Source organism: Chelonoidis abingdonii, chromosome 8 (assembly GCF_003597395.2).
Source record: "Chelonoidis abingdonii isolate Lonesome George chromosome 8, CheloAbing_2.0, whole genome shotgun sequence".
Lineage (NCBI taxonomy): Eukaryota > Metazoa > Chordata > Testudines > Testudinidae > Chelonoidis > Chelonoidis abingdonii.
In genome coordinates, this window is record NC_133776.1 from 45126496 (window position 1) to 45142417 (window position 15922).

General features: G+C 38.2%; 1 protein-coding gene across 2 annotated transcripts in view; it reads left to right on the top strand.

Annotated features, from left to right (window-relative positions):
* The window catches only part of LOC116815952 (glypican-5-like), a 630803-nt gene that overhangs the window by 190419 nt on the left and 424462 nt on the right, over positions 1 to 15922 (top strand). The gene's annotated exons all lie outside the window — the stretch shown is intronic.

Consider the following 15922-nt stretch of genomic DNA (forward strand, 5'->3'; position numbering starts at 1 on the left):
TCCAGAGCGGTCAGTGCAGCACTCTGGGATGCCGCCCGGAGGCCAATAACGTCGATTTCCGTCCACACGAACCCTAATCCGAGTTATCGCTATCGAATTTAGCGCTACTCCTCTCGTTTGGGAGGAGTTCCGAAATCGATTTAAGGAGGCGTTTAACTCGATATTAATGACGACTCGTGTGAACGGATACAGCGTTAAATCGGTATATCGGCCATTAAACCGATTTAAAGTCGCAGTGTAGACCTGGCCTTACACTCACAAAAGCTCATGCTACAAAACGTCTGTTAGTCTATAAGGTGCCACAGGATTCTCTGCAGCTTTAGCATTGTGCAGTGGGCCTGTGAAACAATATTTTATTTTTCAGTATCGGTGTCCTGACTCAGCAATCTATCTGCTCATTTTTAATATATCTGCCTTATCTTCCAGTTCTTCTAAAGTGACTTGGATCACAAAACCGAAAACAAACAATGCCTGAGACTGTAAATGCCTCTATGTTTTTTGTACTTAGTAATTTTATGCATACAGTGTTCTAAAGAATGCTAGGTGTTTCTAATGCTTCTCTCTTGACATTTTGGAATCTGGTAGGTTAGGAAAAGGTTAAGAGATTTAAATAAATGATCTTCAACTTTTTACTCTAAATACAACACTTCTCTCCATATTTATAGAGGACTGTGGTTATTGACCACATGATATTAATGGTACATTTTTTAATGCAAGTTCAGAACAGGACTTGTGGTGTCAAAGCTGGTGATTGTGGCAAGAAAGCAGGTTAAAAAGGATGAAAGGAAAGTGACCTCTATGTGAGGATTCTGCTTTTTTGGGTAGGGATGGCTTCAAGGATGGGAAGAGATGGCAGTGGAAGAGAAAGGAGTATTTCCAATTTTTCAATCAGACACGAAGAAAAATTATGTGAAAAATGTAGGTAGAACTACCGCCAGTTTTCTTTTTCATTTTTTGCTGAAAATACTTTCCCCTTTCTATCTGACTCTTCTCTAGAGAATACATTCTCCTTATCCCAGATTTATGATGAAGTTAGTTCTAAAAGGGTTAGTTGGATTAATGTGGGGCACAGTACTCAACCCTTTAGATCTATGCACAGGGAATGTCCCTGTGGGTCTTTGGTCCATGCTAGGGGACAGATGAGAGACTGGGAGTGAGCAGAGCTACTGAGGGAGCAGGGCTACAAACACCATCCACTCCCCACTTGCGGCCCCACAGAGACCCCCCAGAAAAAGAAAATGCAGCCCACTGGTGTTGCACTACTGAGAACTAGAAGGAGTAGAGCCACTGCCAAGGGTTTAGTGGACAGGCCAGATAGCCTATTCCATGGGGTTTCCCATCTCTCTCCACAGCACCAACAGAACTGAATGCAAGCATCATTATGGAGATTTCTTCCCCTAAAATCCTCTCCCATGAGTTCCCTAAGGAGGCAGGAGTATCCCTCAGGAGGGGGTGACCCACATTATGATACCTTACAAATGCTTTACAGTAATATTACCAAGGCTTTACTGAACAAAGAAAGATATTGTAGCAGGTGAAATCTACAGGGACAGTAATTTGATGCTAAGAATAAAGAGTTAGAATGCAGTAAACAATAACTGAAGGAAAAGTGTATTTTAAGAATACCTAATTTTAAGTAGTGTGGATGTTAACCCAAGTCTTAGTTTTCATCTTCTTTTATATCATAGGGATGTGAAGATATAAATGGTGATAACAGTCTAGGAATAGAGAAGATGTACTTGTTCATGAGAGAATTATGAATGTTTTATGGCATACCAGGCAAAAAGAGTTTATGGAAGAACCTGGGTCATTGTAAATATAGTTGTAGAATACCAATGGAATTTTTATACATGGAATTATTTTACATGTTCACATATTTTAACACTGTTTATTTTCAAATGTGTTCTGATTGAGTCCCCAAAAGCAGTTGGTGTTTTGGGTATATATTATTCAAGCTGTGTGTACAAGCAGTCTTCTAGTCAGTAATGAATTCTATTTCTTGTCTTGGGGTAGACGTCATGTACAATTGCCTTTTGGTATTGTTGCTATCTTATTCCATATGAGCATAGAATAAATAATGTGTGAAAACATGACTGTTGTTTAAATAGCCCAGTTACATTTACTCTTGTTGGTTTAGATTTATTGGAAAGTTCCATGCATCCTTCATCTCTATGACCCTCTCTGCTTTAAGTTCTCTTCACTCACAATGATTCAGCTATCTCGATCGACAAAGAAACATTTTGAATGATAAAAAAACACTCTTGAAAGTAGGATTCAAGTTGGAAATTTTGTCAAAGGCCATATTGTATCTCTTTATCATGATCTTAATATTAGGATCATTGATTGGTTAGATCCCTGCTTTTTTCCTGATGAGTGAGTTCTATGAGTGGACTAAAGCCAGCAGCCTTCCTGAATCTGTCATAAACCGCATAAATCACTAATGATTTGAGTAGAATTCTTATTGCTTTTTCCTGATTTATCTTCATGAATTTCCTACTCCTTGGATTTAAACTTAAAACTTTTAAATATGTTTATATATTAAAGTCCAAAAATACCTGAAGATTTTGGGACTACAAAGAAACAGGTTATTCCATCCCCTGAGATTTCTAAAATATGACAGATTGCAGAGTGCTTGTGTTCAGGACATGAACGGCTTCTCAATGGAATACCTTCTGGGAGTTTGATTTAATTACAACTTTTTGGGACTTATTGCCTGCAGAGGATTTCCACTGGCAGCTTTATCTTCCTTAACCTATTCTACAACTCATTTGGCAGGATTTATAATCCTCCAAGTATCTAAATTATGTTGAATTCTCATTGCCTATTTTAGAGGTGGATCAGGGATCTGCCTTGCAAACAGGTGGGTTAGAATAAGACTGCTTATTGGAATATAATCATACAGGTTTTACCCAGAGAGTCTACATGACACTCACCTCTGGACATTCTTGAATTGTATCTGCGTCCTATGAACAAAAGGAAGGTAAATAAGCAGTTTCTAATTAGATCAATTTTAAACATTGATAACACACAGTGCATGGTTCTGCTCTGAATAGTGGCTGTGTAAAAATGGTGACATTTGACTCTACAGCATCCAGTTTACTGACATTAGTTACAAAATAAGTTTTTGCTCCTTTTAGTTTTTAAAACTCTTTTTGCCCTGCTGGGGCCAACACAGATGTGGCAGAATGAGCTGAATTCTATTTCTTCTAGTAAATCAGCAGTGGATTTTTTCTAAGTTCCAATCAGTTACACATGTGCAATACCAGTTAAATCAAGAGTAGTACAGATGCCAGTGAGACAATGGCTTGTAGACTATGGTGTTGTACAAATGTTACTGACTTGACTTGAAGGATCTTTGTTACTGGCTATGGGTAGGAAGGAGGTCTAGTGGATTAGGCAATAGATTGGGGTTTAGTTCAATTCCCAGCTCTGTCACACTTTGTGACCTTGGGAAATAGCCTAATCTACTCTATGCCTTAGTTTACTATCTGTAAAATGGGGATAATGCCTCCCTGTCTCACAGGCATATTGAGGATAAAAATCCATTTATGATGGACTGCATCCAGTTATGAGGGCTATATAAGTACCTGGATAGATGAATGAGCAGGAAACAAACCAACTTGACTTTTAGAGCCTAGATTGAATTTTTTTAACATGTAAACTGAGATCACTTGGTCAGGAAATCATTGCGAGATGATAAACATAGAAACTAGTGCTGGCTGAAATTTTTTAAATTTTTTAGTTTTTCTGGAGAAAAAAAAATTCTTGGTCCAGTAACCACACCAAAACACACCAAGAAATTGTTATCTACAGCCAGGCACTCAGATATCACAGAATATGCTCTGAGGAGGAAGTCAAGGATATACACTTTTAACACATTCAAAACCACTTTCACCAAAGACTCTCAACCAGACAGGTAGATCATATCATGGAACAGGCCTCCTAAATGCCCTGAGAAACTGCTTCAGTACAGAATTAAAGCCCCCTAGTTGTCACCTGCCACCTCATGCTCGAATCTCTATGGGGTATCATCAAACAACGGTATCATCAAACAACTACAGCCCATACTCAATGAGGACCCCATTCAGAACGAAATATTTTTCTGAACCCCCCTTTCTGGCCTTCAAACAACCCTACAGCCTCTCCAAGCTCATCATCAGAAGCAAGCTCCCTGCAGACCAGGACACAACAACTGAAAGTCACACCAAACCCTGCCAGAGCAACAGATGGAAAACCTGCAAACATATCTCCACTGCTACAGTGGTCAGTACTCCTCATAAGACACATTTCAAGATCCATGCCTACACATAGCTAACCCAACATGTTGTGTACCTCATCCAGTGCACTGAATGCCCCAATAGCAACTATGTGGGTGAAACCAGACAATCTCTGTGCTTGCAAATTAACTCACATAGGAAAATGATAAAAGATAAAAAGACCATATCACCTGTGAGAGAACGCTTTTCACAAAGTGATCACTCTATATCTGACCTATCAGTCCTCATCCTCAAAGAAAACCCCCACAGCATTATCTAAAGACGAGCCTGGGAGCTTAAATTCATAACTTTGCTAGACACTGAAAGTCATGGTCTTAATCAAGACACTGGATTTATGGCTTATTACTACAATCTGTAATTCGCTAACCCTCCTTTTTTCCCTATGACTACAGCGTTGTTAAAAGGTCACTTCACCTTGAATAGTCCGTAAGGTAGGAAAGCCTTCTGTAGTGTCCTTTACATGAGGAAAAACAACAGATGCCTGAGTGAAAACCTTGTTGAGCTTTTAAAGGTTCTCTTCAGCATGAGGAATGTTGACTGAGGGAGGAGAGATTTGTTGACCACAGATGAACATACAAAAGTGTTGAGTCTATAGCTTCTGGTCTCAAAAGATTTCTACATTAGTGTTACTCCATTGATTTCAGTGGCATTACTTCAAATATACACTAGTATGGATGAGATCAGAATCAGACACACTATCAGATGTTCTGCAAATTGAAGCAAAGCAATCATTATTTCTCAGTTCATATCCCTAAATCCTATTCTTTGTTCCTTGCTGAAATGTACTGTGATCTGTTTGCTGTTGTAGTAGCAAATAATGTAATGAGACTCCTCTTTGGGTCAAAGTTCCCTTTTCAGAGGAAAGTGATATACACAGAAATCACAAGTTTGAGTAAAACAGAAGTGGCTGCAGAACATACCAGTACAAGAAACATCTTATCCTTCAGTGGGTGTGGTTAACTCACTATATGTCACAACCAACAGCAGCAGAAATACCACTGGGAAGGACACGTAGCAATGTGTGAAGCACAACACCAGATCCCTATACAAAAGGAGCAGGAGGGCACATGTGCAGAGGTAGAAAGAGACTTCTGGCCATGCAGCATCACCCTTCACTGAGTACTAACCCTGCTGTAACCCAGCCACCTGGGCTTCTGTGTTGTGGAATGGTAGGTGAGAAGAACTTACTTTTGTTCCATTCCAAAGTCAGTGCTCTTTGAGTGGGGACATGTTGATCAAGTTAAAGTTATGTGTTCAACCATGACTTGGTCTCTCAAACTGAATGCAGTGCCAGGTTTGTGAGGGCTTTTATGGCACGTAATTTCCCACTGCAAGTTTATCTGAAGCTGAATCGCAGTTGTTTCACTTTATAGTATTTCAACCTTTTATAGACATGCCCAAAGACAGTAAATTTATTCTATAATATCTCAATAGTTTCTCATCATTTTCCTTAATTTAATTTCTGAGAGCAATCCTTCAAGGGTATGTGTATGCTTTAATACGAGGAGGGGACCAATAGTTTTTAGGTTTACTTATGCCATGACACTTTTTTAAATTCCCAGCATAACCATAGCGGGGGAGGGGAAGGGTTGGCGAGGGAGAATTAAAGATAAGATGGATTATTGATTAAATTTCACAATATAGAATAATTTGTCCACTTGATTACTTCTAAAGTGATAGTGTTTGAGGTATAAAGGTGACAGAAAAGGCATATTCACTTTTGGCATATTTCTCATATTTTATTTTTATTTGGATATATAAATAAGCTAGTGCTTTTTTAATCTTTTATCCCAACATTTCTGAAACATTTGTTCACTGCAGATTTGTATCCATTCCATTTTAATTTTAGTAAAGAATATAAAAAAAATTAAAACAGCAGAACACAATCTCTCAAGTCCTGTTATTCTGTTACAGAGATAAGTGTCTGTAATTCGAGTTATGATTATGGCCCATTCAGTCAGAAACGGAGGACCTGATTCTCATGTACATCAGTGCAGCTTTGCATCACTCAGTGAAAAGGGACCTTAAAGTGGATGTAAGTTACATTTATACCCACTTGATAGACACTTTGCTGGCAGAGCAGTGTAAAATGGCCTCCGCATATAGGAGAATCCAACTGAGCATGTATAGCCTTTAAAAGAAATTGGCTCAATCCTGAAAAGGTAAGCACACCTTATGTTAAAGAGCTTTGCTTGCATGAAAGTCTCAGCTAACACTGTGGAGGCAAGGCCCAGCCTGTATGGTGCTGATCACTCTGGCCGAAATCCAGCAGAGCACTTACGCAGGTGCTTAGCTTTACAGCATCTGAGTTGTTCCATTGGCACCTGGCAGGCTTGAGTTGGTAATCCTCAGCACTATAGTGGGAGTCAGGTATATGTCACTTACCCTGCTGGGCCACAGCCAGTTTTTGCTTCTAGCTGGAAAAGGCAGGGGCAGCAGCCCTAAGGACTGCTCTACATCACAGAGGCTAGCCTGGTCCCCTCCTGACTGTCCGACTGGCAGGAGATTGCTCAAGTACAGTGTAGTCCAGCTATGCTCCTCAGTCTGCCTAGGACACACCTTATATACAGGGAGGCAAAGGGGGAAATGAGTGGCAATGGTGTTTTTACCTGACACAGGTATTTCTCTTCACCTGGAGAATCCCTATATGTCCTATTGGGGCAGTTTTATATTCCTTTTGTGTCAGATGCAGCCCTCTGTTTCCCTAGATAAAGTCCAGTCAATAACCACTTTGTGTAGATATATGCCCATGGGGAATAACCATGTTGTATCAAAGAGTTTCTCCTACAAGGGGAGAGGGAGCAAGTGGAAGGGCTAGCCTGTCAATCAGCTGTCACATATCCAGGCATTTTCATGATGAATTAGGCTCTGTGGATGCTTTGTGGCTTGGCTGATGAAAAAGCGGACTCTTTTTTTTTTACCAGATTCCCCAGTGTCACTCTTCCAGTACACCACTTTACCAGTTGTGTTTTTTTAATTAAATAGAAAAGTCATATGAAACCATTTTGGAAAAACAAAGTTTTAATCTTAATTTATGCAAAGTTTTAAATCTTTAGTTCAAAATTATAAAAATTATACTCTTGTTATATAAACAAAGTTTGATTTTTTTTTTCACTTATATGCCTAGTGCTGTGTGAGAGTTCTATTCAGAGACCAAGATGTAACAGTGTTTTTTTGCTTTACGTGGTAATCTGCACATGTATTTTATGGTTTCATATGTATATATAGAGGGAACAAAACATAATTCTCTGTCATACACATTATGGATGTTTATCCCCCCAAGAAATATTTCTTTTTTCATAGAGTAAAACTAGTAGCCTGATCTTCAGTCTTTCTTTGTTTCTCTTCATATCTTTTGTGCTATCATGAATATGCTGATGTTTAATATGTTAATTTTTTAGAAATTGATTTAGTTTTGGCATCTACTATAGTTGTGCCATGCTGCTATATTTATAAGCAATGGGAATCTGTCTTCTAGTCCTGTGATTTTATACTAGTCTGCAGTATAATTTTTCAATTACATTATCTTAGATGCTTTGTTTTGTTTATATATTACTGTAAATCTAGCACTCATAAAGCATATGTGACAAAACAAGGCTACATTGTTCTGCCTCACATGATAAGTCCTGAATCATCTTCCATAAAATGATTAATTTTTATTGGCCCTGAACCAGCATGGAAGTGAATTATCTAAAAGACACCAAGGCTTCAAATGTATAAAAGTATATTTTCCTGGAGTATGTCCCTATGGGCAAAAGTTGCAAAGAAAATATTTGGAACAAAAGGTTAGTTCTGATTCGATAGACATGTTTAGCATTGCAAGTACACTTACCTCCCACACTGCATAGCAATGAGAAGAGAACTTGGTGAGAAAGTTCAAGCTGCTGAAGATTATCATTTCACAAACAAACTTTTCTAATAGGTCACTGGTGAAAATTGTCAGATTATACCTCTGAGGAGAACTGCTTTTTTCACGTAGACATTTTGAAAACTTCTACATTCTCTCAAATAAAAATAACAACCTTTTAAATAAGATACACATTTTATGTCAAGATAATGCCTTCTAATGTAAATTACTTGGAGAAATAATAACCTTTGGAAAAGGAAAACAACATTACTGTGAGTCGCATAGCAAAATATTAGCTTTCCTTTTCTTTATTATTACTGTTAGCATTGACGTCTGCCTCCCTTTTCCCTCCAATCTTGAATTTTCTACAGCTTCTAACCCACAATCTAGAATCCCTTTTGAATTCTCTCTACATCTTTTGAAAATAAACTTGCAGGCTGCATTCCTGTGTCAAATAAACATGTGGTGTTATGTAGTTCAAATTGTCAACAACTTTCTCATTTGGAATTTCCAAAATAAATTGCATTAGCTCATGAAGATGATCTGTCTGCTAATCCAATGTAAATGTATACACTTTTTATTTGTCTTCTCTTTCTGAAAAAATTAAAACCAATGTAGTTTTTCAGGATGGTTAGCATATCAGTTACTACATTAACAAGATCCAGAAAAATCACAAAACATGGTGGTTTTGTAATCCTCTATCTTTGGCTTAATATGAACACAGTATCAACAGTAATTAGTAGATTTTTTTCAAAAACTGTTCTAGATGGTTCTTCCAGGAGTGTAGTTACAGTGCCAGATTGATACACTGGAAATTGACGTAGTATTAACTTCCAGTGTAGCCATTTAAAACAAGGCCCAGTTCTGCTCCAAATGATTTGGATCCTTAGGGGTTATCTACACTACCGCTTAAGTGGATGTAACTTCCATAGCTCATGGATGTGAAAATGCATGAGCAATGTAAGTTACATTGACTTAAAGTGCTGGGAGAGCATCTAGCTTCCATTTCTTATTGAGGTGGAGTAATTAAATCGATGGGAGAGCGCTCTCCCGTTGGCATGGTGCATCTTTACCAGACATGCTACATCGGCACAGCTGCATTGATGCAGCTGTGCCGATGTAGCACGGTAGTGAAGACAAGCATTGGAGGGGAACATACTTCCTAGTACATTCAATTTGGAAAGGAACTTGCATTCTTCCTTGTGGGTATGTTATGGGCTTTAAAGAGTGTATAGGGGGGGTCAAAGAGCATCTATATTTGTAAGTAACCAATTATTTGTGTATATATCAGTGACTTTTTCATGTCCGTGTTTATAAAACGGTGTCTTTGGGAGATATGACACTAATTCCCTATAGTTGAGGTGAGATGGTTGAGAGGTTTCCATAAAAAGATTTTCATGTTAAAAAGTTTCCTCTTTTCAACAATGAATTATTACGAGAAACTGACAACATTTAATCTTTTGTGACAGATTTGTGTGCCTTTAAAAAATGGTATTGAAAACATTATCAACGTGCTTTTCAATTTGTTTTATTTACTGAAAACTGTTTTGCTTAGGCTTTTCATACAAGACCTACAGTCTCTCAAAAAGTTCTCAAGCCAGATTCCTGGAAGCTTTGACATTGTTTTGAAATAATTTAGTAAATAAGCCCTGATAAAGCAGGTTAAGTAAAGTTTTCATAAACCTTTTTTAATGAAAACTCTTGAAAAACCTGGGAAAGCCCTGCTTGAATATTCCATTAACCAAGCTGCTTCAGAGTCAAGAGTGCTTCTCACATGTCTGCAAAGAGTAAAGCAATAATCAGTCAAGAACCACTGTTACCTCTGTGGGGATCAGGGAACACTGATTACATTATGATTATCTTGGGTCTGATTGCCTAAGTTTCTTTTTAATGATACTCAATTTGCAAGTGAAATGGATGCAAGTCATGGGTGGCAGGGATGGAGGGGGTGAATTTTGTGCAATATAATGAAGGAATAACTCTACTGCTAAATGGTATCAATGAGGAAGAACAGGAAATCTTTAAGAGAAGTCTGTCTGGATCCTGAACTGGATGTTCATTCTTATACCAGTGAATTCTCTCCTCTTCTGACTTTCTTTCCAAAACCAAATATCGGTGAAGAACACTGATCCGCTAATATTTATCCTCTTTCAGCTTTGTAATTTGTTTGGACCATATTAAAAAAGAGTATCTTAAATTATATTTTTGGTCTTGTTTTGTTTTAAATTTTGTTTTGAGCATATTTCTCACGTGGTGATCTTCTCATTTTGTTTTCATACAGAATAGTAACTAAGGTACTAGATATAAATGGGCAATTTGTTGGCTCTAACGTAAATAACTATTTTGCTTTCTCCAGCTGAAAATTGATCTACCATTTTTCCAGTATTAGCCATCATTTTAACTGTCTATCTTTTAGGTCACATAGCTGGGAGAATTAAGGTGTATTGCCCATGTTTTGTAAATAACTGCATCCTCCCTCCTTGTCTCCTTAATGACAAATCTCTGTCTTTCCATTGCAAAGTGTTGCAGTGATGTCCTCGCTGTGCAGATGTTAAGATGACATTAAAACAGAAAGCAGGGAGTGTGTGATTTCATGGGAATAATCTTTACAAACGTTGAAGGGAACAAATATGAAACCTGTTCAGGCAAATGTGATGATGATAAGATAGCTTTCATTCAATTGCAGAAGAGCATGCTATATTTGAAAATAATTTTATTGCAGCAGTATTTGTGCATTATAAACCTAACAGGCCATATCCTCCGCTGATGCAAATCTGTGTAATTCCAGAGACTTTGATAGAAATAAACCAATTTACACCACCTGACGATCTTACCCCATAAATCTTTCTCCAGTGTTTTTTACAAAAAATTGTTTGAAGTTACATTTTGCTACTTCTATAACTGATGTGACTCTGCATACATGCCTAGAAGAAGGTCCCTTAATGTGGGATGAAGGATGACTTTTAGTCATGTATTCTACAAAGGAATGTTTTAAATTTTGTGTTGTCACTCGAGTAACTACAAAAGAATCACTCAGAATGGTGATTTAAGATTTTGATAGATACAAAAACATTACAGGAATGAAAATTATTGCAAGATCAAAACTCTCTAGAGTACATTTTGTTTCATATCTTTTGTTGAATTTCTCCTAAATCCTGTAGAAGTGTTAGACCAAAGAATACTAGGTCAGACGCCCAAAGAAACAGCATTTAAAAGTTTATTCAGTTATAAGCATTTCCACTCTGACTTTGACAGCCTTTGCCTCATAATCAGATTCCTAAATGGAAGCAAATTCTATACTTTTTTGTACACTCTGGCTTGCACTAACTTATATGAGCAAGAATATCCCATTAGGGTAAGTGGAGATTTCTCCTCCTGCATATTTCTCCTGTCTATTAAATGTGTCATGACTGTTTACATGCTACTTGTTGAAGGGATGTACATGAATCCTTCAAAATGGGAGAATTCAGTTTCTGGATATAGCACATTTTGTAGTTTCAGATTGATCTTGGGCTATGGGAAGAATAATGTGCATCTTGGTTAATGGGTCCTTCTTTCCTTGGCAGTTAGGTACAGGGAGTGGATTAACCTAGTTAACCTAAGTGACTACTGCATGTCTCTAAGCTCCATTTCATCGCACAAATGCAGCTACAATAAACAAAGCATTTATTGGGCAGTTTAAACTTTGATGTTGGTGGGATTGGCAGTATGAGAGTGTAATATTGAATTGTTTGACAAATGTCTATAAAATCACGTTGACTTAGATAAACAACAGTAAGAGCTACTGTAAATTGCTTTATATTGAAATTAAATCTACTGAATGCCAAGGAAGTTTTAGAATAAGCTGAAACAAAATAGCCAAAAGCAGCACATATTCAGATGGAATTTTTTCATGCATATTTTCCAACAGCTGTTTTTATTTTGGGTTTAATTTAAAATACATTCAACTTAATTCCATGTTCAGTTTCATCAAAGCCCGCCGAAAATCCTCAGATTTTGTTTCACAAAGATCATTATCAGGTTCTGAGCAATTGTATGCTTATTAGTTTCATATTTTACATTTCTGGGGTTTCATATACTACCCAAGGGCATGTCCTTACTCAAAAAGTAACATGAGTTGGCATGCTTTTCATTTACCCTTTTTCATTATTACAGACATACTATGTTAAGGCCAGTTTTAGAAATGAGCCTATTTTATTTTGTAACCTACCGTGTTTTATGTTTGTCCGCTGAAAGAAAAAACAGGCTTTTTGGTTAAGACAGGGGTGTGTGTGTGTGTGTGTTTGTGTGTAAAATATAATTTTGAGGTTGCTTCTCACTTTCATGAAGGCCCTTTTCCAGTGTTCTGTCAGTGTAAAGGGAGACTTCAAAGTAGGAATAAACCGGTCCCTTTACATGGCTAGAACAGCATAAATCAGAATCAGGCCCTTTGTGTCTGAATGTATACCTTAGACTTTTTCTTTTTAGGGTGCTGGGCACTTTCTGCAAACAGCTATACACCTTCAACTCACATTGATTTCAGCACACATTCATGGCACACCATGTATCTCATTAATCATTTAATATCTTGTATGATAAGGATTTTATTGCTCTGAATTGACAACTCAGGATACTGAAGACCATCTGGACAGCACATGTGTAGTGGCAGTACACATTTTACATTACAGTCTACCCTCACTCTATTCCCAATCTATTCCCAAATAGTTCTTAACTCTGAACAGGAGGGATCACATCTAGGATACAAAAAGGATTCAGTCTTCATAACCATTCAGTACATGGTCTCTCTGGTAAGGCTGAGTTTGATGGTGATGGATTTTGTAATGTCAACGCATATCTCTTGGGAATTAGGCTAACATCATCTTCTTTCATATAGATAACTGAATAGCCATCTAATAGTATCCATTTCCAGTCAATGTTGCTGGATTTGAATGGATGACCTGGGTGAAAGTCTCTCTGGATCTCATTACCAGTCCCCTGAGCCAGCCAGTCCCTGCACTCTAATATCTAACCTCTGTTTGCTCGCTGAATGTCCATTTTAATATTTGCAACACTTAGGCCTATTCTGTATATTTTAACATTGTTCCCAAAATTTATGATGATAAACTGAGTTCTGTAACATTGGTGCATTGGCATCAATGGGGCGACATCAGTGGAAATGCAGGATTTGCCCCAGTGTCTAGAAGAAATTAACGACCTTGTACAGATAGCAATAAAAATAAATAAAATCTGAGTGCACGGAATTGAAAATGGGAAATAAATACTATTGTATTATTATTATTATTATTATTATTTATTATTATTTCTTGCTAGAACATTGCATGTTTTTACAACTAAGCTACTTGCTTATGTCTAGTACTGCCTTGCAAGATACTGACATTGAAAATGGAATTAAAATGACAGTGTCTTCTTTATACAGCTGTGAGAGGTTTAAAATGTATGTATCTTGTGGTTGTTTTGTTTACATTCAGGTGACCATATGTTAATATGACAGATCTGCTAAGTGCTTCTTTCAGTAATTTGCCCATATGCCATACCTTAGATTTCCTAATGTTATTGCAAAGGAGCCTGATTCAAAATGAGCCTGTGAAGGATCCACAGTGACAAAGGCTGCTCCTTGTTGCATAGGTTTTGTAGCTTCCACTCCATAATGTGGATAAAAATTAGGCACTCTGTGGGCACCTCTTTCTCGGGGGTAGATATGGTGTGCCAGGAGAAGCGGAACACCTGCATTTTACAATGGCAGGGTTGCACTGGCTTTGCACTGTCCTGGGTGAAGAAGTGAATGCTGTTGAGAACTAGTGGTAGGGGCTTGGGATTGCTGGGTGTGAGGAGTACCTTACATGAGCTTTACTCCTTTGGGCAGCTCAGCAAGTTGATGCTTCAGAACTTTTCTGTTTGTTTGGTTTGTTTGTTTGTTTTTTTAAATTGTTGCATCCAATTTAGAATCTTTGGCTTTCTGGGTCCATGTGGCTCAGGGAGGTGATGGATACATAGTCCCGAATCTGGATTTAGTGTCTGATCCTGCAAGATTCCTGGGCACTCTGGCCCAAGCCCAGCAAAGCACATGCTCAACTTTCAGCACATCAGGGCCATGTGTTTAAGTACTTTGCTGAATTGGGGCCAGTGTGTCCAGCACCTTGCAGGATCAATACCTTGATCTGTCTATCACAGATCTGGTCAGGTGCCCCCTCGATGGCCACGCACCAGAGTGTTCTGAAGAGAATCAAGCCTTTGGGTTCCTGAATCCTCAGAGAGTTTTTAAGTCTCCTGGTGCCTGATCAGAGTCCAGCCACCCCTAGGCATGCTCTCTGGGTGCAGACACCCCTTCTGAGAACTGGAACCCGCTGTCCAGCTGCTTCGCTCCTGGGCACAGCGCTGACACTACAGAGTCTCCTATACTTCAGCACATGTTGTCCTGGAGCACCACCCCTAAAGGTGTGAATCTTCTAGTTACAACTGAACCCTCTCTGAAGGCACGCAGTTGTTGTGAAGCTTTCGACACATAGAAACTTGCATAAGCCTAACACTTTATTGCTAGGGTTGCCAAGCGATTACAAAAATTAATTGCACGATTAATAGCACTATTAAACAATAAGAGAACGCCATTATTTTTGGATTTTTTTCATTTTCAAATATATTTATTTCAATTACAACACAGAATACAAAGTATACAGTGCTCACTTTATATTTATTTTTGATTACAAGTATTTGCACTGTAAAAAAAACCCAAAAGAAATACTATTTTCAATTCACATAAAGCGATTGCACTACAGTATTTGTATTATCGGAAAGTTGAACTTACAAATGTGTGTACAAAAAACCTGCATTCAAAAATAAAACAATGTAAAAATTTAGAGCCTGCAAGTCCACTCAGTCCTACTTCTTGTCCAGCCAATCACACAGACAAACAAATTTGCTTACATTTGCAGGAAATAACGCCGCCTGCTTCTTGTTTCCAATGTCACCTGAAAATGAGAACAGGCATTCTCATAGCACTCTTATAGCCAGCGTAGCAAGACATTTACATGTCAGATGCACTAAAGCTTCATGTGTCCCTTCATGCTTCCACCGCCATTCCAGGGGACATGTGTCCATGCTGATGGTGGGTTCTGCTCTATAACAATCCAAAGCAGTGCAGACTGACATATGTTCATATTTATCATCTGAGTCAGATGCCACTAGCAGAAGGTTGATTTTTTTTTTTGGTGTTCGGGTTCTGTAGTTTCTGCATCAGAGTGTTGCTTTTTTAAGACTTCTGAAAGCATGCTCCACACCTCGTGCCTCAGATTTTGGAAGGCACTTCAGATTCTTAAACCTTGGGTCGAGTGCTATCTTTAGAAATCTCACATTGGTGTCTTCTTTGCATTTTATGAAATCTGCAGTGAATTTGTTCTTAAAATGCGCAGCGTGTTCTGGGTCATCATCCAGGACTATTATAACATGAAATATATGGCAGAATGCGGGTAAAACAGAGCAGGGGACATATAGTTCTCCCCCAAGGAGTCCAGTCACAAATCTAATTAACACATTTTTTTAATGAGTGTCATCAGCATGGAAGCATGTCCTCTGGAATGGTAACATGAAGGAGTGTACGAATATTTAGCGTATCTGGCACGTCAGACCTTACAAAGCCGGCTACAAAAGTGCCATGCAAATGCCTGTTTTCACTTTCTGGTGATGTAAATAAGAAGAGGGCAGTATTATCTCCTGCAACTATAAACAAACTTGTTTGTCTCAGTGATTGGTGGAACTAGAAGAAGGACTGAGTGGACTTATAGGCTTTGAAGTTTGACGTTGT